At 44.4% G+C, this 24,134-nt stretch overlaps 1 pseudogene; it reads left to right on the top strand.

Moving 5' to 3' along the window:
* Nucleotides 1-22,105, top strand: part of LOC133568698 (arylsulfatase I-like) — a 28,478-nt pseudogene extending 6,373 nt beyond the window's left edge.
* Nucleotides 22,106-24,134: the final 2,029 nt, after the last annotated feature.

Raw genomic sequence — 24,134 nt, 5'->3', positions numbered from 1 at the left:
GGGTTCGACCAGACAAGTAAAAACCTGGGAAATTAAGATGTTGATCCTCCTCCTCCTACATATCATAACCATACTGTTCGTGGCATTATTCTTGAAAATGCCGATCACCCAACTTACAATCATTAAAATCATTTTTGAAAAATCAATGAGGTGGCGACTTGTCCAGGGTGTACCCCGCCTTACGCCCGAATGCAGCTGAGATACGCTCCAGGACACCCCGCGACCCCAAAAGGGACAAGCGGCAAAAAAATGGATGGATGGAATCTTCTTTTTGTTAATTTTGTGGCAAGTTTGGCCCGTTTTTACAAAATAATAAAGCCACGAATCATATTAAGTTAAAGTAGCAGAGATTGTCAGACACACACTAGGTGGGGCGAAATTATTGTCTGCAGTTGATCCATCACCCTTCATCACCTCCTGGAAGGTGAGGGGAGCAGTGAGCAGCAGCGGTGGCTGCGCCCGGGAATAATTTTTGATGATTAACCCCCAATTCCAACCCTTGATGCTGAGAATCAAGCAGGTCCCATTTTTATAGTCTTTGGTATGACCCGGTTGGGGTTTTAACTCACAACCTACCGATTTCAGGGCGGACACTATAACCACAAGGCCACCGTGTGGGATATTAATTTTGCTGAACGTCTATTTTTTTTTTTTTTAACACACACACACCGAGCACCCACTGGCAGAAACTTAGATCGGCGCTTATGGTTGTGACTCACGAGACTCCGCCTCCATCCACACAGACAAAGATTGTGGGTGACTGACAAGAGGGTCCGATCCCTTAATTTGATTTGGATGTATTAAATGAGCATGTGCCTCACAATACGAAGGTCCTGAGTTCAATCCTCCCACTTCCAAAAACATGCACCTGGGGATAGGTTGATTGGCAACACTAAAATGGTCCCTAGTGTGTGAATGTTGTCTGTCTATCTGTGTTGGCCCTGCAATAAGGTGGCGACTTGTCCAGGGTGAACGCCGGCTTCCGCAAGAATGCAGCTGAGTTATGCTCAAAGGGACAAGCGGTAGAAAATCGATGGATGGATGGATGGATATTAAATGAACGAAGCACAGAGCGAACACTCTTGTACCCTGACTGGAAGCGGCGGACGAACAAAACAAAGCCACGAACATCGCAATTAGTCTATAGGAAATAATCAACTTTACTTTCATCCATCCATCCATCTTCTTCCGCTTATCCGAGGTCGGGTCGCGGGGGCAACAGCCTAAGCAGGGAAACCCAGACTTCCCTCTCCCCAGCCACTTCGTCTAGCTCTTCCCGGGGGATCCCGAGGCGTTCCCAGGTCAGCCGGGAGACATAGTCTTCCCAACGTGTCCTGGGTCTTCCCTTTCATTTATCGTTCCATTAATTGAATGATCATCGACCCAGGCCTACTTGTGTATCGACATTTACTCTCATGCGGCAGCTCATAAAATGAGGAAAATCGGAAGAACACAAGCAAGGTTGCTAAGCCTTAATAAGAATATTTGCAAACTATTATTCCACAGTTAAAATTTTTCACACGTGGAAAACATTCAGGGGTGAACCTTCCAGTAAGTTCTTCCCAAAGTCCCAATGAAGAATGAAAATAAACCACATTTGTGGAGCAGGCCTCAGTTAGCATGTGGAATGTTCTTGATGGAACACTTAGAAGAAAAGTTCTTGGTCCATCAGGTGGACAAAGCCAAGTCCTAAAGTGGACTGTCCCCTTACTTTTCAACCCTCCCGGATTTTCCGGGAGACTCCCAAAATTCAGCGTCTCTCCCGAAAACCTCCCGGGACCAATTTTCTCCCGAAATTCAGGCGTAGCTGGAGGGTGCGTGGCCTCCATGCGAACCTGAGTGAGGCCAGCCTGTTTTCACGTCCGCTTTCCCACAATATAAACAGCGTGCCTGCCCAATGACGTTATAACTATAGAATGATCGAGAGCGAGTTCTCGGTTTCTTATGTGAGTTTATTGTTAGGCAGTTTCTTTAACGTCTTCCCAGCGAGGTAACAACACACAACAACAGCAGTCACGTTTTCTCCCACAATATAAACAGCGTGCCTGCCCAATGACGTTATAACTATAGAATGATCGAGGGCGAGTTCTCGGTTTCTTATGTGAGTTTATTGTTAGGCAGTTTCATTAACGTCTTCCCGGCGAGGTAACAACACACAACAACAGCAGTCACGTTTTCGTCTACCGTAAAGCAGTTCGTCTGCCGTAAACAGCAATGTTGTGACACTCTTAAACAGGACAATACTGCCATCTATTGTACATGCATATGGTTAGAAAAATAGTGACAAAGAATATAACAAGAATGGACTATTCAACCCTTAACTCAACAATGAGTAGATGAGTGTTATGTGTGTATACTTGTAAATCAATTAACACTGAAATTCAAGTATTTATTTGGCATGCATATTATATATATATATATATATATATATATATAAAATAAAATAAATATATATTTATATGTATAGCTAGAATTCATTGAAAGTCAAGTATTTCTTATATATATATGAAATATTTGACTTGAATTGTAGCTGTAAATATACTTCTCCCCTCTTAACCACGCCCCCACCCCGACCACGACCCCCCACCTCCCGAAATCGGAGGTCTCAAGGTTGGCAAGTATGACTGTCCCTAACTCCACTCAAAATGTCGCCCAGGGCTTCAATGACATCGGCTACCACAACCCCGCCATCAAGACACCTACCCTGGACAAGCTGGCGGCGGAGGGCGTCAAGTTGGAGAACTACTACGTCCAGCCCATCTGCACGCCGTCACGCAGCCAGCTCCTGACCGGCAGGTACCAGTCGGAACGTGGGCACCCCGTGTAGACAGCCGGAGACCCGATCTTTGTTGGCGTTCCTTGCAGGTATCAGATCCACACAGGACTTCAACACTCCATCATCAGGCCCAGGCAGCCCAGCTGTCTTCCTCTGCACATGGACACGCTTCCTGAGAGGCTGCGCCAGGCTGGGTACGCCACGCACATGGTGGGCAAGTGGCACCTGGGCTTCTACAGGTGAGCTCGGCACCCATGCATCGTCTTCCGGACTCCATTTGACAGCCTTTGCTAAAACTGAATGACTACTCCTTGGTCCAGGAAGGCGTGCCTGCCCACCAGGAAGGGCTTTGACACCTTCTTTGGGTCCTTGACAGGAAGCGTGGACTACTACAGGTGAGCAACGTACCTGCCCAGGTACAGGGCGGGCGTCCACAACCGTTCATTTCTGTCCAGTTACGGCTCGTGTGACGGTCCGGGCCTGTGCGGCTACGATCTCCACGAGAACGAGGACGTGGCCTGGGGCCAGGAGGGGAAGTACTCCACCACGCTCTTCACTCAGCGAGCACGCAAGATCCTGGAGCGCCACGACCCAAACAAGCGACCGCTCTTCCTGCTGCTGTCCCTGCAGGTAACGCCGTCGACCTCACGCGCCGCCAAGACGCGGACTAAAACAGTTTCCCCCTGCCAGGCGGTCCACACGCCGCTGCAGCCGAAGTCCTACATCTACCCGTACCGCCATATGGCCAACGTGGCCAGGAGGAAGTTTGCCGCCATGGTGTCCACGGTGGACGAGGCGGTGCATAACGTCACCTACGCTCTGAGGAAGTACGGATTCTACCGCAACAGCGTCATCGTCTACTCCACCGACAACGGAGCTCAGCCCTTCACCGGCGGCAGCAACTGGCCGCTGAGAGGCCGCAAGGTAAGTGTCGCTCTTCTCTTGGTAAATGGTTTGACATTATTCCCAGAGGCTTCACGGGGGCAGAGGGGTTAGTGTGTCTGCTTCACAATACGAAGGTCCTGAGTAGTCTGGGGTTCAATCCCGGGCTCAAGATCTTTCTGTGTGGAGTTTGCATGTCCTCCCCGTGAATGCGTGGGTTCCCTTTGGGGTACTCCGGCTTCCTCCCACTTCCAAAGACATGCACCTGGGGATAGGTTGATTGGCAACACTAAATTGGCCCGTGTGTGTGAATGTGAGTGTGAATGTTGTCTGTCTATCTGTGTTGGCCCTGCGATAAGGTGGCGACTTGTCCAGGGTGTACTCCGCCTTCCGCCCGATTGTAGCTGAGATAGGCACGAGCCCCCCCCGAGACCCCGTGTTTTTATGTTAGAAAGCAGAAATAATGCAGTACCCCTTTAAGGTTGTCAGGGAGTGAAATTTACCCATACTTGTCAACTTTGAGACCTCTGATTTCGGAAGGTGTGGGGTGGGATAAACTGAAATTCTTGTTTCCATTCGTTCCTGAACTTGCAAGCGTATTTCTTCATTTTGCTCGTCGACGGTGTAGTATATTGGGTTGGAGTCAATAACCAGGCGACGTGATGAAGTTACGTCTCTGTACTGTGGGCTTCAGAACAGCCTCCCTAACGCATATGTTCCTTGACTGCACTTAAATGTAGAATATATTTATATTATTAATATATTATATATATATTATATTATTTATTATTATCATTGTTTATTGTGAGCGAACTGTGGTGCTGAATTTCCCCCAGGGCTCAATAAAGTACATTCTAATCTATGTACAGTAGATGGCAGTGTTGTCCTGTTTAAGAGGGTCACAACATTGCTGAGTCAGGTCCGCATGGAGCCGGACGGGGCGTGGCATCCAGCTCCGCCTGAATTTCTGGAGATTTTCGGGAGAAAATTTGCCCCGGAGGTTTTCGGGAGAGACGCTGAATTTCGGGAGTCTTTCGGAAAATCCGGGAGGGTTGGCAAGTATGGGTTTACCAATGTACACATGGCCTCCATTACACCCATCCCTACCTTTATGCTCTTCATACGTTCTAAACATGAAAACTTCAATGGGTCTTGAAGGGCACTGCGCTTTTTGGGGGAATTTGGTTATGTAAATAAATGATAAATGGGTTGTACTTGTATAGCACTTTTCTACCTTCAAGGTACTCAAAGCGCTTTGACACTACTTCCACATTTACCCATTCACACACTGATGGAGGGAGCTGCCATGCAAGGCGCCAACCAGCACCCATCAGGAGCAAGGGTGAAGTGTCTTGCTCAGGACACAACGGACGTGACGAGGTTGGTTCTAGGTGGGAATTGAACCATGGACCCTCGGGTTGCGCACGGCCACTCTCCCACTGTAAGACAACACGTTTTTCCTCTTTTTAATGCATTCTAAATAGTAAATATTCATCCATCCATTTTCTACCGCTTATTCCCTTTGGGGTCGCGGGGGGCACTGGTGTCTATCTCAGCTACAATCAGGCAGAAGGCGGAGTACACCCTGGACAAGTCGCCACCTCATCGCAGTAAATATTAAATAAATGCGATCAAAAGTCTGTTTACAATGGAGCCTACAGGAGTCGCTCTATTTTGCCAAAAAAAAAACAACTTAAAAACATCTAGACACTTCCATTAATGTTTATTATACATGATGTAAGTATATATGTAATGTAGTAGCATCCATCCATCCATTTTCTACCGCTTATTCCCTTTCGGGGTCGCGGGGGGCGCTGGCGCCTATCTCAGCTACAATCGGGCGGAAGGCGGGGTACACCCTGGACAAGTCGCCACCTCATCGCAGGGCCAACACAGATAGACAGACAACATTCACACTCACATTCACACACTAGGGCCAATTTAGTAACAATAACGTAATATTTACGTATTTGGATCGTTTTAAGAATACGCGCTACATTCATTTCAGAAGCTAGCCGGACGACCCCGGTTCGAGTCCCGGGTGGAACATAAAAGCAGGGACTGAACCAGGCGGGTTACATGGGCACCAAAACCTGGTTACAAAATGCCACCGGTAGTGACCAGACTGAAATATAGAAGCCATTGGTGCTGGATTTTGGTGCTAAATGAATTCAGACTTAGTAACGTGCAACACATGCTGGATGGTGATATTGGACAACTAAACTCTTGTGTAGCCAGCATGGCTGTGCCAGGTGTATGTTAGTAAAACCTCACCCACTGACAACTTCAAGAATACTGCTGGCTGCTGGTCAGCACACTCGCCTCTCGAATGAAAGACCAGGTTTGTGTCCCCATGCGGAATGGGATCAAGGCACAGGGCCCAACCAGCTGGGTTACAATTATATGTAATATAGTAGTAGTAGGGATATTGTACAAGTAACATCTTGTAAGTAATGTAGTAATATTAGGAATATTGTACAAGTAATATCTTGTAAGTATTGTAGTATTATTGGGGATAGTACAAGTAATATATTGTAAGTAATGTAGTAGTATTAGGGATGTTGTACTAGTAATTAGAGATGCGCGGATAGGCAATTATATCATCCACAACCGCATCACTAAAGTCATCATCTACCCACCATCCATCCGAACCAACATTTTATCAGAACCGCCCATTGTTATATAAGAACCGCAACCGCCCACCACCCACCCGTTGTTATATATCCGGAGTCGGCGACCTTTACCACTAAAAGAGCTAGTTTGACCCGTGTCACAAAGTAACGAAGGCAATGGGAGCCGCTAACGTTCTCGCGAACATCCGATGATCCATTGCCTTTCACGCCTTCTACATCTAATAGAAACCATTTGCCAGTCCAGCAACATTTTGTATGCAGCTTCCGCAAATACACGTACAAGATTGAAAGGCATACTGGGTGATACAGACTACACCGATGGTTGTGATACAAACAATTTTAACACTCTTACTAATATGCGCCACGCTGATAAAGCCACACCAAACAAGAATGACAAACACATTTCAGGAGAACATCCTCAGAGTAGGGCTTCACGGTGGCAGAGGGGTTAGTGCGTCTGCCTCACAATACGAAGTTCCTGCAGTCCTGGGTTCAAATCCAGGCTCGGGATCTTTCTGTGTGGAGTTTGCATGTTCTCCCCGTGAATGCGTGGGTTCCCTCCGGGTACTCCGGCTTCCTCCCACTTCCAAAGACATGCACCTGGGGATAGGTTGATTGGCAACACTAAATTGGCCCTAGTGTGTGAATGTGAGTGTGAATGTTGTCTGTCTATCTGTGTTGGCCCTGCGATGAGGTGGCGACTTGTCCAGGGTGTACCCCGCCTTCCGCTCCAATTGCAGCTGAGATAGGCGCCAGCGCCCCCCGCAACCCCAAAAGGGAATAAGCGGTAGGAAATGGATGGATGGATCCTCAGAGTAACACAACATAAACGCAACACAACAAATACCCAGAATCCTTTGCATCCATGACAATTCCTGAATATATTTTACACCCCCGCACCCTCAACCCCACCCACCTTAGTGACGCACGGGGTGTATAATCTAGTCAGGAAGTATACTACCTTTAAGGATGATACTGTCGCAGCTGGATTGCTGGTTGAAACCTTACGGGACCACACCAACACCCTATGGCTCCAAGTAGCAGAATTTCTGCGGCCACACCACGGTAAACTGCTTCGACCGGCAGGCTGAACTAGACAAGGGTCGCCAGGGGGTCATTGGCCCCCCGGTAAGAGCTTGGAGAGGAGATAGGCACCACCAAGTTTATTTACCTAATGAAATGTCATGATGGAAAAAGAGTCAAGTATCTACATGCCGGATCGGTCAAGGCCCGGAAAAACAACGACCGCGTTACCCACTGCCTTGCCCCAGGGTGGGGGCAACAAGTTTACTACTTGGACAAGATCAAGATCAACACCCAGCCTCTCAAAAAACGACACCATTATTGGGACATGGATTGTCCGCACACTGTATGTCTGTGGGAAAGTGAAGGAACTGCTGACCCATGAACTAGACGGTTACAGATGGGACATCTTGGTTTGGCTGAGGTCAGGTGGACTAGCTGTGGTGAGACTACCACAGAGGAAGGCCACAAGCTATGGTATAGCGCAGAGGACTGCAGACATCAACATGGAGTTGGTTTTATTGTCAACAAAAGCTAAATAAACTCAGTCATCAACTGCACACCTATATCCAGCAGGCTCATCAATCGGCGCGCGGCCCGTGAATTTAACCATCATTCAAGTGTAAGCCCCAACGACAGATTATGATGATGAAGCAGTTGAAAACTTCTACGAGGAGCTAGAGAACACCATCAAAAAAACTCCCAAGAAGGACTTTCTAGTCATCCAAGGAGACTGGAATGCCAAAACAGGTACCAATGCATACGACCACTGGGGAGGAACGAACGACAGAGGACTGCAACTTCTGGACTTTGCTAAAAGCCATAAGCTCACTGTGGCCAATACACTTTTTCCACATAAAACCTCTCGGAGAACAACGTGGCATGCACCGAACGGAAAGATACATAACCAAATCGACTACATACTCACGCCACAAAGGTTCAAGTCAAGCATCAACAAAGCCCGAACCAGAACATTTCGTGGTGCGGACATTGGTAGTGACCACGATATGGTACTAATGACGCTTAAACTTAAACGGAAGACTCCAAAAAACACACTAACCCACGCATCAGATTTAGTATAGAGCAGGGGTCACCAACCTTTTTGAAAGCAAGAGCTACTTTTAGGCTTCACGGTGGCAGAGGGGTTAGTGCGTCTGCCTCACAATACGAAGGTCCTGCAGTTCTGGGTTCAAATCCAGGCTTGGGATCTTTCTGTGTGGAGTTTGCATGTTCTCCCCGTGAATGCGTGGGTTCCCTCCGGGTACTCCGGCTTCCTCCCACTTCCAAAGACATGCACCTGGGGATAGGTTGATTGGCAACACTAAATTGGCCCTAGTGTGTGAATGTGAGTGTGAATGTTGTCTGTCTATCTGTGTTGGCCCTGCGATGAGGTGGCGACTTGTCCAGGGTGTACCCCGCCTTCCGCCCGATTGTAGCTGAGATAGGGGCCAGCGCCCCCCGCGACCCCGAAAGGGAATAAGCGGTAGAAAATGGATGGATGGATGGAGCTACTTCTTGGGTATTGATTAATGCGAAGGGCTACCAGTTTGATACACACTTAAATAAATTGCCAGAAATAGCCAATTTGCTCTATTTACCTTTAACTCTATGCTATTATTAATAATTAATGATATTTATCTTTGTGGAAACACTGATTATTTTAATGATTTCTAACAATAAATATATATAGAAAAAGATAAATATATTAAAAAATTGGTACTTCTGTCCGTCATTCCGTCGTACATTTTTTTTCCTTTTACGGAAGGTTTTTTGTAGAGCATAAATGATGAAAAAAAACACTTAATTGAACGGTTTAAAAGAGGAGAAAACACGAAAAAAATGAAAATTTAATTTTGAACCATAGTTTATCTTCAATTCCGACTCTTTAAAATTCAAAATTCAACCGAAAAAAATAAGAGAAAAACTAGCTAATTCAAATCTTTTTGAAAAAATTAAAAAAAGAATTTATGGAACATCATTAGTAATTTTTCCTGATTAAGATTATTTTTAGAATTTTGATGACATGTTTTAAATAGGTTAAAATCCAATTTCCACGTTGTTAGAATATATAACAAATTGGACCAAGCTGTATTTCTATCAAAGACTAATCATTATTTCTTCTACGTTTTCCGGAACAAAAATTTGAAAAGAAATTCAAAAGACTTTGAAATAAGATTTAAATTTGATTGTACAGATTTTCTAGATTGGCCAGAATATATTTTTTGAATTTTAATCATAATAAGTTTGGAGAAATATTTCACAAATATTGTTCGTCGAAAAAACAGAAGCTAAAATTAAGAATTTAATTAAAAATGATTTATTATTCTTTATAATAAAAAAAAAAAAAAATTACTTGAACATTGATTGAAATTGTCAGGAAAGAAGAGGAAGGATTTTAAAAGGTAAAAAGGTATATGTGTTTAAAAATCCAAAAATCATTTTTAAGGTTGTATTTTTTTCTCTTAAATTGTCTTTCTGTAAGTTATAAGAAGCAAAGTAAAAAAACAAACAAAGGATTTCATTCAAACAAGTGGAGACCAAGTCTTTAAAATATTTTCTTAAATTTTCAAATTCTATTTGAGTTTTGTCTCTCTTAGAATTAAAAATGTCGAGCAAAGCGAGACCAGCTTTCTCGTAAATAAATATAATTTAAAAAATAGAGGCAGCTCACTGGTAAGTGCTGCTATTTGAGCTATTTTTAGAACAGCCCAGCGGGCTACTCATCTGGTCCTTACGGGCTACCTGGTGCCCGCGGGCACCGCGTTGGTGACCCCTGGTCTAAACAGACTTAAAGACCCACAATTTGCAGGAATAATTGAGGCAAACATAGGAGGGAAATTTGCAACACTTAATTTAGTGCAAGACATAGACTCACTGACAGATAACATGGAGGAAGCAATCATAGAAACAGCAACTGAAGTACTAGGGAAGGACAGGAATAAAAACAAACCATGGATCACTGATGACATCTTAGACCAATGTGACCTCGGAATGGCCCTCAAAAAGACATGAAGGATGACCAGAGGCAGCTAAGCAGCATACCTCTGTGAACAGAAACATCAGGAAGATGATGAAGGAAGCAAAAGAAAAGTGGATCACAGAACAGTGTGAAATCATGGATGCAGGGATACGGCAGGGCAACAGTAAAGCAGAAACTGACAAGGACACAACAACCTAGAGCCACAGTATTAGAAGACAAGCATGGATCTCTACTAAGAGAGAAAGCAGATACAACCCAACGGTGGACAGAGTATTGCCAGGAACTATACAATATCACCAGACCCCAAAATACTAACCAATGCCATGAAGCCCAGCGGCGAATGAGAGGATGCACCAATACTGCAAGCTGAAATAGAGGGGGCAGTAAAGACCCTAAAAATCTGCAAATCACCAGCCAAGCACTATAACAGCACTGACACACATCTGCCAAAAGATTTGGGAAACCAAGCAGTGGCCCCAAAAATGGACCCAATCTTTGATCATCCCCCTACCTAAGAAAAGGAATTCAAGGTCAATCAATCAATCAATCAATGTTTATTTATATAGCCCTAAATCACAAATGTCTCAAAGGACTGTACAAACCACTACGACTACGACATCCTCGGAAGAACCCACAAAAGAGCAAGGAAAACTCACACCCAGTGGGCAGGGAGAATTCACATCCAGTGGGACGCCAGTGACAATGCTGACTATGAGAAACCTTGGAAAGGACCTCAGATGTGGGCAACCCCCCCTCTAGGGGTCCGAAAGTAATGGATGTCGAGCGGGTCTAAGGTAGTGCCAAAATTACAGAACCACCAGCCTCATCTGTCAAGCTAGCAAAGTAATGCTGCAGATAATCCTGAACAGACTGAGGAACAAGGCAGAGGAAATCCTCTCCGAGGAACAGACTGGCTTCAGCCCAAAACGGAACACCACCGGAATACCACAACTTCATTGACTTTAAAAAAGCCTTTGACTGTGTCTGGCATGAAGGACTATGGCAGGTTCTCAGAAACTACAACTTTGACGAGAATCTCATACGGGTCATCTAAGCACTTTACACAGACTCAAGCAGTGCAGTTCTCATTTACAACATCATAGGAGAACCTTTTAAAACATATTTTGGTGTCCGCCAAGGTTGTCTCTTCTCACCTGTCCTATTTAATGTCTTCCTGGAGAACATCTTGGAAAAAAAACTGAAGAATTCCACACCTCAGTTACCATCGGAGGAAGACCCATCTCCAACTTTCGCTTCGCGGATGACTTCGACCTTATGGAAAAAAGTGAGGCTGAACTCCAGGAACTTAGATTAGATTAGATAGTACTTTATTTATTCCGTCAGGAGAGTTCCTTCAGGAAAATTAAAATTTTCAGCACAATCCCATTCAAGTTTAGACAAACATTACAGGGAGACAGAACAGGATCGCTGACGGGTCTGCCGGCTTCCAGCGCTCCTTACAAAAAAGATGAGATACAGGTAAAGAAGGACGGGGGGGGGGGGAATAGAAGATTAAAATAAAATAAAAAAATCGGTCTCAGCCTGGGCCCTGGAGAGGAGGTGCAGACTGAGGCCAAGGGAAAAAACAACAACTCATAGCCATAGTACACATCCCTCTTCCATGTGTGTAAGAGGGAAACATCAAACATCAAAGAACACATAGGACATTAAAGACATTAAAGCAGCAGATACAAGCAGACACTTCTACATACAGCTATGAATAAAAAGTAAAAGAAACATATCCACTGTGGTGCCCTCTGCGGTGTTCCACGCCATCGTCCACTGGGGTGGAGGGAGCATGGCCAGAGACAGGAGCAGACCCAACAAAGCAACCAAGACAGCCGACTCCATTTCCGGCCTGTGTCCAGTCCGCATGGATGAGCGAGGATACGTCCAAGGTGACTGAGGTGTCCGACACCTGCTCACCCAGCCAAGACACCGCGAAGCCTCTCCGTCCCAGCGCTCAGTGCTAGCTCCGCAGCCCTGTCCCCTCATCCGCATCTCCTCCAGTCCCTCCAAACTCTGCAGTCCTGTCCCCTCATCCGCACCTCCTCCAGTCCCTCCAAACTCTGCAGTCCTGTCCCCTCATCCGCATCTCCGCCAGTCCCTCCAAACCGACTCCGGTGTGGCAGACACCCAGCAGCTGGTCTCCATGGCCAAAAGGCTCCCGGGAGGCAGATCCAGAAGTCCACAAAAAAAAAGCACCACAGAGGTCACGAAAGTGGCACCCCTTGTCACACAGTCCCAAAGGGTCCCGGACCAAAAGGCAAACAAATATAATAAGACATGAAAACAAGAGGGAAACACAAAAGGATGACACAAGAGCACAGAGCTCCTGCCTACAGCAGCCACTACAGCAGCGCCATCTTGGAAAAAAAAAACTGACCACCGGACTGGAGCAGGCGGCAAGAGCTTATGGAATGGAGATAAGTGCAGAGAAGAGCAAGATCCTGGTCAACAGTCACACTCACTTACCACCACCGAATATTACATTGAATGGTCAAACCCTGGAGGAAGTAAAGGACTTTAAGTACCTCGGGTCCTTTGTGAGTGAAGATGGCAGCTCCACAAAAAAGATCAGAGCAAGAATCGGCATAGCAACATCAGCCATGACAAGACTGACCAGTATATGGAAAAGCATTAATATCAGTAGAAGCATTTAAGTCTCATCTTAAAACTCATCTGTATACTCTAGCCTTCAAATAGACCTCCTTTTTAGACCAGTTGATCTGCCGCTTCTTTTCTTTCTCCTATGTCCCCCCCTCCCTTGTGGAGGGGGTCCGGTCCGATGACCATGGATGAAGTACTGACTGTCCAGAGTCGAGACCCAGGATAGACCGCTCGTCGGGACTCAGGATGAACCGCTCGCCTGTATCGGTTGGGGACATCTCTACGCTGCTGATCCGCTTGAGATGGTTTCCTGTGGACGGGACTCTCACTGCTGTCTTGGAGCCACTATGGATTGAACTTTCACAGTATCATGTTAGACCCGCTCGACATCCATTGCTTTCGGTCCCCTAGAGGGGGGGGGGTTGCCCACATCTGAGGTCCTCTCCAAGGTTTCTCATAGTCAGCATTGTCACTGGCGTCCCACTGAATGTGAATTCTCCCTGCCCACTGGGTGTGAGTTTTCCTTGCCCTTTTGTGGGTTCTTCCGAGGATGTTGTAGTCGTAATGATTTGTGCAGTCCTTTGAGACATTTGTGATTTGGGGCTATATAAATAAACATTGATTGATTGATTGATGACCATCAGCTTCCAGGTGAAGGTCAGACTCTACAAGTCACTTGTTCTTTCCACCCTACTCTAGGGTTGTGAGAGCTGGACGCTCACAGGATACAGACCTTTGAAAGCAAGTGTTACAAAAGAATGCTACATATATCATACAGTAATACATGATTATGTTAGACAGCTACTTACCACCCATGCTGGCGAACAGGATCCTCTACTCTCAACAGTTAAACGTCACAAGCTGACCTGGTTTGGCCATGTCACAAGGCACACCTCCCTGTCAAAGACCATCCCGCAGGGAACAGTAGGAAGGGAGAGAAAGGCCTGAATGGACAACATCAAAGAATGGACTGGCTGCAGCTTCCAAAACCTGCTACGAACAGCAGAAGATCGTGAGCGCTGGAGATCCCTGACTGCCCAAGCATCCACCATGACACCCCTACCGCCTCCTAGGCCATGGGATGAGGGAGTGAGTACTACTACAATATTGTTAGTATTGTAGTAGTACTGCGATGAGGTAGCGACTTGTCCAGGGGGAACCCCGCCTTCCGCACGATCGTAGCTGAGATAGGCACCAGCGCCCCCCGGCGATCCCAAAGGGAATAAGCGGTAGGAAATGGATGGATGGATATTGCAGTAGTATTGGGGATATTGTAGAAGTAATATATTGTTAGTAATTTTGTAGTAATATTAGGGATATTGTACAAGTAATATATTGTTAGTAATTTTGTAGTAATATTAGGGATATTGTACAAGTAATATATTGTTAGTAATTTTGTAGTAGTATTGGGGATATTGTACAAGTAATATATTGTTAGTAATTTTGTAGTAATATTAGGGATATTGTACAAGTAATATATTGTTAGTAATTTTGTAGTAATATTAGGGATATTGTACAAGTAATATATTGTTAGTAATTTTGTAGTAGTATTGGGGATATTGTACAAGTAATATATTGTTAGTAATTTTGTAGTAATATTAGGGATATTGTACAAGTAATATATTGTTAGTAATTTTGTAGTAGTATTGGGGATATTGTACAAGTAATATATTGTTAGTAATTTTGTAGTAATATTAGGGATATTGTACAAGTAATATATTGTTAGTAATTTTGTAGTAATATTAGGGATATTGTACAAGTAATATATTGTTGGTAATTTTGTAGTAATATTAGGGATATTGTACAAGTAACATCTTGTAAGTAATGTAGTAGTATTTGGAATATTGTAGAAGTAATATCTTGTTAGTAATGTACTAGTGGTAGGGATATCGTACAAGTAACATCTTGTGAGTAATGTAGTAGTATTTGGAATATTGTATAAGTAATATCTTGTATGTATTGTAGTAGTAGTGATCGTACAAGTAATATCTTGTTAGTAATGTAGTAGTGGTAGGGATATCGTACAAGTAACATCTTGTGAGTAATGTAGTAGTAGTAGTAGTGGTAGGGATATCGTACAAGTAACATCTTGTGAGTAATGTAGTAGTAGTAGTAGTAGTAGTAGGGATATTGTACAAGTAATATCTTTATGTAGTGGTAGTTATATTGCACAAGTAACATCTTGTTAGTCGTGTTGTAGTAGTATTAAAGGGGAACATTATCACCAAACCTATGCAAGCGTCAATATATATCTTGATGTTGCAGAAAAAAAGACCATGTATTTTTTCAACCCATTTCCGAACTCTAAATGGGTGAATTTTGGCAAATTAAACGCCTTCCTGTTTATTGGTCTTTTAGCGATGACGTCAGAACGTGACGTCACCGAGGTAACACACCCGCCATTTTCATTTTCAAAACATTACAAACACTGGGTCTCAGCTCTGTTATTTTCCGTTTTTTCGACTATTTTTTGGAACCTTGGAGACATCATGCCTCGTTGGTGTGTTGTCGGAGGGTGTAACAACACTAACAGGGAGGGATTCAAGTTGCACCACTGGCAAGAAATCTGCCGCCAGACCCCCATTGAATGTACCAAAGTGTCTTCACATTTGACCGGCGATGCTAAGACAGACATGGCACAGAGATGTATGAATAACCTGCAGATGCATTCGTAACGATTAAGTCAAAGAAATCACAAAGGTGAGTTTTGTTGATGTTGTTGACTTATGTGCTAATCAGACATATTTGGTCACGGCGTGACTGCCAGCTAATCGATGCTAACATGATATTTACGCTAGCTGTATGTACATTTGAAACTAGATACCCACATTTAATGTGAAACAAACACTTACCAATCGACGGATTTAAGTTGCTCCAGTGTCACAAGATGCGAAAGTCCTGATCGTTTGGTCCGCACATTTTACCGGCGATGCTAATAAGGCAGCCATGCTATGGGGCACTTCATTAGGTACACCCATGCTATGGTCAAATAGCGTCAATAGCTATTCGCTCAATAGCTTCAATTTCTTCAATTTCGTTTTCGCTATCTGCCTCCATACTCCGACCATCTGTTTCAATACATGCCTAATCTGTGGAATCGCTTAAACCGCTGAAATCCGAGTCTGAATCCGAGCTAATGTCGCTATATCTTGCTGTGGTAACCGCCATGTTGTTTGTATTGGCAGCCCTGTATGACGTCACAGGGAAATGGATAGTGGTTTGAAGATAGCGAAAATAAGGCACTTTAAAGCTTTATTTAGGGATATTCCGGGACCGGTAAAATTTGGAAAAAAAATACAAAAAATACAACAAGCCACTGGGAACTGATTTTTATTGTTTTTAACCCTTTTACGATTGTGTTAATGTTCCCTTTAAGGATATTGTACAAGTAATATCTTGTGAGTAATGTAGTAGTATTAGGAATATTGTACAAGTAACATCTTGTAACTAATGTAGTAGTAGTTGGGATGTTGTACAAGTAATATCTTTATGTAGTAGTAGTAATAATATTGTACAAGTAATATCTTGTAGTAATATACCCTCCAGACAGCAAACACAGTCTGATACTTTTTTATTTTATTAATTTTTTTAAACTAACAAAAAACAACAACTTTAATGCTGACCTTCAGACCCCAAGAGCTTCCGTCATATTCAGCAGCACTTCCTTGTTTTGCACCAATGACGGTCACAAGGAGCTATGTTGCATTCAGAAACACCCGGAATTATGAGCATCAAATATCACAACTCAACTATAGCAAGTCGTTTTTTGCACGTGCTATGTTCTGTACTGCTGCAATAATTATGACCATTTATTGTACATTTTCTTATTTTGGAATGTGTTATTTTTACAACTGAAATATTGAAATTACTAGTCTGCTCATCTTGAATGTCACAAAATTAATTTTATCAAAAGTTTTTGTTTGTTTTTTTTTACAAAAAATTGGATGTTTTCCTTTTTTTAAGCACTGGTTTGGGCCCCGTTAGAGCAGATTATTTAAGTACCGATTTGGTACGGGTATTGTTTGAAATGTAAACAACACCCACCCCTATTTATAAGTGTGTGAACGCTGTGGTATATAAAGAAGTGAAATGGGTGCTGGAGGGAGTCCTGAAGGTAACACCCGCCATAGAGGGGACACATTGTATAAATGTAAACAGTATTAAATATAAATAAATAAAAATATTTTTTATTTTATTTTATTTAATCTTCTATTTTTTTTCTCCCACCCCCCTACCCCCTTGTCATCTTTTTTGTAAGGGGCGCTGGAAGCCGGCAGACCCGTCAGCGATCCTGTTCTGTCCTCCCTGTAATGTTTGTCTGATCTTGAATGGGATTGTGCTGAAAATTGTAATTTTTCCTGAAGGAACTCCATCCATTTCATCCATCCATTTTCTACCGCTTATTCCCTTTCGGGGTCGCGGGGGGCGCTGGCGCCTATCTCAGCTACAATCGGCGGAAGGCGGGGTACACCCTGGACAAGTCGCCACCTCATCGCAGGGCCAACACAGATAGACAGACAACATTCACACTCACATTCACACACTAGGGCCAATTTAGTGTTGCCAATCAACTATCCCAGGTGCATATCTTTGGAAGTGGGAGGAAGCCGGAGTACCTGGAGGGAACCCACGCATTCACGGGAGAACATGCAAACTCCACACAGAAAGATCCCGAGCCTGGATTTGAACCCAGGACTGCAGGACCTTCGTATTGTGAGGCAGACGCACTAACCCCTCTGCCACCGTGAAGCCCCCTGAAGGAACTCTCCTGACGGAATAAATAAAGTACTATCTAATCTAATCTAATCTAAAAGTCATTTATATTTAGGAAGACAGATTTGTTTTATCAGTGGCAACAAGGCTGCTTTTTCTCATTATCCCTTTTTGGAAATGTCTAAATAAAGTGTACATGTGAACCAGGAGTTGAGTCCGACACCCTCTCTCCCCTTCGTGAGTTCGAACCCCGGTCCAGTTATACAAGACTATAAAAATGGGACCCGTTACCTCCCTGCTTGGCACTCAGCATCAAGGTTGGAATTGGGGGTTAAAGCACAAAAATAATTCCTGAGTGGGCCCACTGCTGCTGCTCACTGCTCTCCTCACCTCCCAGGGGGTAGAACAAGGGGATGGGTCAAATGCAAAGGGGGTAATTTCACCACACCTAGTGTGTGTGTGACTATCAGTAGTACTTTAACTTATGTGCGTCTTATATTCACTTGTGTGACAAACGTGTTTGGCCTTCAGGGAACGTACTGGGAGGGCGGCGTACGTGGCGTGGCGTTTGTTCACAGCCCATTGCTGCGACGCAGAAGGCGGGTGTCCAAAGCTCTTCTTCACATCACAGACTGGTTCCCCACACTGGTGGGCCCTCGCCGGGGGCAACATCAGCCAGTCAGTGGTTTATATTCACCTTTTCTTCCAGAGATGACTTTGGTTGCTGCGCTAAAAGCTCTGGACGGATTTATCAGCTTGTAAAAAGCCAGATAAGTTTTGGTTCATGCCAAAGCCAGTCACCCTCTGCATAGCGTTATCAGTAGCCAGAGGAGCCTGTTCAGTGCTAGACTGCTTCATCCAAGTGCAGGACTAAGAGACTCAAAAACTCCTTTGTCCCACACGCCATTAGACTGTACAACTCCTCTCTGGGGCGGTGGGTACTAGGATGACAGGGGATCCAAAACAATAACAGTGCAATACGTTTTCATAACATGGTCACTACTGCCTACTTTGTCTTGTTATATTCTTATTTTACTGTTATATTGTTATTCCCATTGTTGCTTTTTAGTTTTTATTCTTATTGTAATATTTCTCTATTTTGTTTCCATTTAAACCCCCATTATTTACTTTTTATTTTTATTTAAATTGATCTCAACTCTGTACACTGCTGCTGGAATTTTAATTTTCCTAAAGGAACTCTCCTGAAGGAATCAATAAAGTACTATCCATCTATCTATCTAAAGGGTTTACTGGGCAGTAATGTTTGTGGTCAACGTGACAGCCCCGTTGGAAAGTTCTGGTTCCACAGCAGTTGTAAAAGTGTCCATGTTTTACTATCAAGGAGATGAATGTTCGCCTGATGTTTTGTTTCTTTTTTCGTTAAGACCATTGACTCGTAGTTGCTTTTTCGGTATGTTGTGAGATAAATTACTTGTATTGGCACCTCGCTGGCTCACTGCTATAACCAAAAGTTTTACAGTAGTCATACTTGCCAACCCTCCCGGAATTTCCGGGAGGCTCCCGAAATTCAGCGCCTCTCCCGAAATAAATTTTCTCCCGGAAATCTCCCGCCACCCTCCAGCTCCATGTGGACATGAGTGGGGTCAGCCTGTTTTCACGTCCGCTTCCCTGTTATATAAACAGCTTGCCTGCCCAATCACGTTACAACACTTACGGATTTTTAATTAAAAAAAACTGCACGCAAGAAGACGAAGCAGAAGAACGAGGAAGTAATAGCCAGGCCGACGCCGTCTGTAATTGAGTGATTCTATGTTGTCTGTTCCGATTTACTGGTGAATGTTGGCTAAAGCGTTATGGGGTTGCTTTTTGATTGGCCAACGATTTACGTGGTGTTGTGCACCTGACGGCAAGTGACTCTCGCCAGTACGGCATGCAGATAGCAGAACAAAGGTTACTCAAATAGTGAAAGGTAAGTGTTTTTTTTTTTTTTAAATAACCAGCAAGCACAGTACAGTTAGTAGAACAACTGTGTTTTTATTACTGTGTACTTGATAGGTGCAGTCTGAAATTCAACTATTTATTTTATTTGTATATATAATAAAATAAATATATATAGCAAGAGTTAATTGAAAGTCAAGTATTTCATATATATATATTTTTATATATATGTATATGAAATATATATGAAATACTCGAGTTGGTGAATTATACTCGTCCCCTCTTAACCACGCCCCCCGCCCAAACCACACACCCAACCACCTCTTGAAATCGGAAGTCTCAAGGTTGGCAAGTATGACAGTATGGCAGCGAGGCGGTTTGGCTTCCATCAAGACCGCCTCCGACTTCCAGAAGAACTGATGACTCCCGTGCGGTTAAAGTAGTCTCGAACTGTTCTTGCCGGCTTCCCCCATAGAGTCTGGACGGCTACGACGTGTGGAGCGCCATCAGCGAAGGGAAGGAGTCGCCTCGTCAAGAAATCCTTCTCAACATCGACCCCCTGCACAAGCCCCCCGCACCTGCCAAGACCTGGGACGCCAGCGCAGAAGGAGCGCCAGGTAAACCATAGTAGGACCTCAGAGTGTCCTTTCTGCTCTTAGAAAGTCCTGCACCTTTTGTTTAAAGTTCCTTTTAGATGCATCAACCATCTTTTGTTTGCTTCTGATTGGGCAGCGGATCTGTCGAAGATTCTGGCCTTAAAGAAACCGAAGAAGAAGAAAAAGAAGAAGCAGCTTCTGAGGCTGCGACCAAAGCAGAAGTCTGCGTTCAAGCTACCAAAAGTCAACGCCAAAAACAAGCATAAGCTGCAGTCCTTGAAACCTCATCTGAAGATCCAGTCTGCCTACAACCTGTCAATCACAGGGTCGTCTCCCTTCAAACAGCCACAGATCTTAAAGTCCAAATCGAAAAGGACCACGTCTCAGGACCACAACCTGTCCTGGCCTCAGACGACAAAGACCAAGCTCAAGCTGCATCTCAAGTCCAAGAGGATGTCGTTACCTCACCAGAACACCTCATTGACGGACAAAAACCTCCTGAAGACGCCGTCTCAGTCTGTGTGGGACACATCGGTTCAGGCGGCCATCAGAGTCGGAGACTGGAAGCTGCTGACCGGAGACCCTGGCCATGGAGAGTGGGTCCCGCCACAGGTACTGGTTTTAGTTCCAGTTTCAAGCTACCAGTACACTTTGAGTAAAATAAGCCCTTTTTACTGTTATGTATTTTCTGGAAATGACTTTGTTCTTGCTTCACATTGCCTAACACAACCTGGTCACGTCTTGGTTTTTCAAAAGGGTGTCTTCTGTGCAGGTTCTGCCGACCCTGCCGGGTCGCTGGTGGAACCTGGAGCGAGCCTTTTCTGCCTTCTACAAAACCTCAAAGCACAAGAACATCTGGCTGTTCAACATCAGCGCCGACCCATATGAGCGCGAGGACCTGGCCGAGCAGAGACCGGACGTGGTCCTGCAGCTACTGTCCCGCCTGGCCTTTTACAACCGGACGGCTGTGCCTGTCTATTTCCCGCCAGACGACCCAGGAGCCGATCCTGGCCTGCGTGGAGGCGCCTGGGCACCTTGGGTGGAGGAGGACGACCAAGAGGAAAAGTACGAAGGCATCTACAAGAAGGTCCAGGAGAAGAACCAGAAGAAGAGGAAGAAATGTAGACTCTGCAAGCTCAAAGCCTTCTTTCTAAAACTCAACACCAGGATGATGTCCAGTCGCATTTGAATGCCACATGGAACCACTTTTAGGAAATCCTTTTATGGACTTTTAAGTAATGTGAATGTGGAGACATTCTTTTCGTCAAGCTAGGGATGGAATCTCTACAGAGTCCCTAAAGGGACATGGAGGGAAAAAAATGTTTTCCGAGATTTCACAATACTTTCTGCAAGATCTTGCAAAAGGGTTTTTTCCTATGCCAGTGAACCGTAGGTAAAACAGACACAGCAATGGTGAACCGGAAATCAAACAGACAAAGCGATGGAGGAGCCTACCCATCATCCGTGGCAGAATTTTATTGATTTCTACTTTAGTATTGGGGGACGGCGTGGTGCAGTTGGGAGTGGCCGTGCCCGCAACCTGAGGGTTCCTGGTTCAATCCCCACCCTCTACCAACCTCAGTCATGTCCGTTGTGTCCTTGAGCAAGACACTTCACCCTTGCTCCTGATGGGTCGTGGTTAGGGCCTTGCATGGCAGCAACTGCCATCAGTGTGTGAATGTGTGTGTGAATGTGGAAATAGTGCCTAAGTGCTTTGAGTACCTTGAAGTAGTAAAGCGCTATAAAAGTAAAACCCATTTAGTATTGGCCTAACAAAGGGGTGCCCATTACGTCGATCGCGAGCTACCAGTCGACCGCGGGGGGTGTCTCAGTCGATCTCCAGCCAGGCTTTTAAAAAAAATAGACCTAAAAATTAGTGATCATCAATCTTCACCAAGACGTCACTTAAATGACATTCACGGTACCGGAGGGTCTTGTGAGATGACGCTGGCTGCTGCAAGATCATTATTATGAAAATATGACCGAGAGGAAGGCGAGAAACACTTTTTATTTCAACAGACTCTCGCGCCGTACCTTCCGTCAAAACTCTAAAGGCCGACTGCACATTTCCTATCTTCACAATAAAAGCCCTGCTTCATGCTGCCTGCGCTAACTAAATACAGAGTCTCGGAAAACTGGCGTGCACAAGCGATCCCTCAGAAAGCTGGCGTGCACATCACTTGTGCACGCCAGCTTTCCGAGACTCTTATTTTGTTAGCACAGGCAGCATGAAGCAGGGCTTTTATTGTGAAGATAGGAAATGTGCAGTCGGCCTTTAGAGTTTTGACGGAAGGGACGACGCGAAAGTCTGTTGAAATAAAAAATGTTTCTCGCCTTCCTCTCTGTCATTTTTTCATAATAATGAACTGGCAGCAGCCAGCGTCATCTAACAAGACCCTCGGGTGCCGTGAATGTCAATCAAGCAAGCTACGGAATTTGCCGCCAATGTTTTTCTTGTAAAGTGTATGGACGCTGGATGAATTAGATGCCAAAAACCAACCACTTTCATGTGGTATTGTACAGAAAGGACAACTTTTTTTCTCCTCCATTTGAAAATGTGGGCGTTATCATCATTACTGTCTGATTCCAATCAATGCAAGTCATCAGAATCAGGTAATACACCAACTTATATTCTTGTCTTTGTGAAAGAAAGACATCTATATGTGTTACACATGCTTGTATTATCATTAAACACATTTAACTTGTTTACAAAAATGTCTCTTTCATAAATAAATATAAATGAGGTAGATCCCCTCGAGTTGGTCAATTGAAAAGTAGCTCGCCTGCAGAAAAAGTGTGGGCACCCCTGGCCTAACATATAAAGACATCAAATTGTTTGATGGTCCCACAACAGAGCACAGATGATGGGTAGGCTCCCGTATGCTTCGTCGCTGTGTCTGTTTCACTTCCGGTTCACTGACATAGGAAAAAAAACCTATTGAGAGATCTCGCAAAACATCCATGTCCCTTAAGGGGCTCCGTAAAACTCCACTAAATCGACATGTTTAGGTTTAAATTGTGTAGTAGTTCCACAGTTGACCTCACATTCTTCTTTTCGACACAGCAAACCAGCAGCAATGCTGGTTTCAGCCAAGTAGTGCAACCCATTTTGACTCAATTGAGCCGATTGCCGACACTAAATTGGCCCTAGTGTGTAAATGTTGTCTGTCTCTGTTGGCCCTGCGATGAGGTAGCGACTTGTCCAAGGCATACTCTGCATTACTCCAGAGTGCAGCTGGGATAGGCTCCAGCCCCCTTGCAACCCCGAGAGGGACAAGCGGTATAAAATGGATGGACGTCAGCACACGGTGCATTTGCGTGGCAATGCTAACCACTTGTATTAAGACATGCATGGAACTGGAAGAACGTCAGCTGAATGTTCAACCAAAGAAAAGCAAACCATTCAAACCACCTAAATTGACAAATGTGTGAAAGAGGCAAGCACATCATAAAAAAAGACTGAAGCAACAAATTTTACTTTCATCACCGCTAAAACCAACTGACTTAATGTTCATGTACTTTTGACGACTGGCCAACATCTGGACGTTGTACACATCAACGTTGAAAGGTCTGATACCCCTACATCACATTCAGGCCAGCCATCAGAAGCAAGGGTGAAGTGCCTTGCCCAAGGGGGAAACGGCAATCACTGGGATGCCAGAAACAGGAATCTAACTTAAAACCCTTAAGTTGCTAACACGGCCGCTCTACCATCTGCACCACGCTACCCCATTAAAAGCTTTCATTCCATCTACCTTATACACATTCAGAAACAATTCAACAAAATTCATGCCCAAATACTTGAATGTTCTACAAAAAAATGTTTTTTCCATTGATAATCTTTGTCATTCACAGTTTCTACATTTTAAATCAACTTAACACCTTGTTTATTTTAAATTCACCAAGTTTTTTTTAAAAGGAGTATTTCCTGTTATTGCAATAATGTGGTCGTGGTTCTGCACTCCGGTTTCATCCCGAGAACCGTTTGACCGTTTGGCATTTGATCAAACAACATGAAGAGC

The sequence above is a fragment of the Nerophis ophidion genome, linkage group LG14 (genome assembly GCF_033978795.1).
Source record: "Nerophis ophidion isolate RoL-2023_Sa linkage group LG14, RoL_Noph_v1.0, whole genome shotgun sequence".
Taxonomy (NCBI): domain Eukaryota; kingdom Metazoa; phylum Chordata; class Actinopteri; order Syngnathiformes; family Syngnathidae; genus Nerophis; species Nerophis ophidion.
The sequence above is the reverse complement of the archived record's forward strand: the minus strand, read 5'-3'. Positions and strand labels throughout refer to the sequence as shown.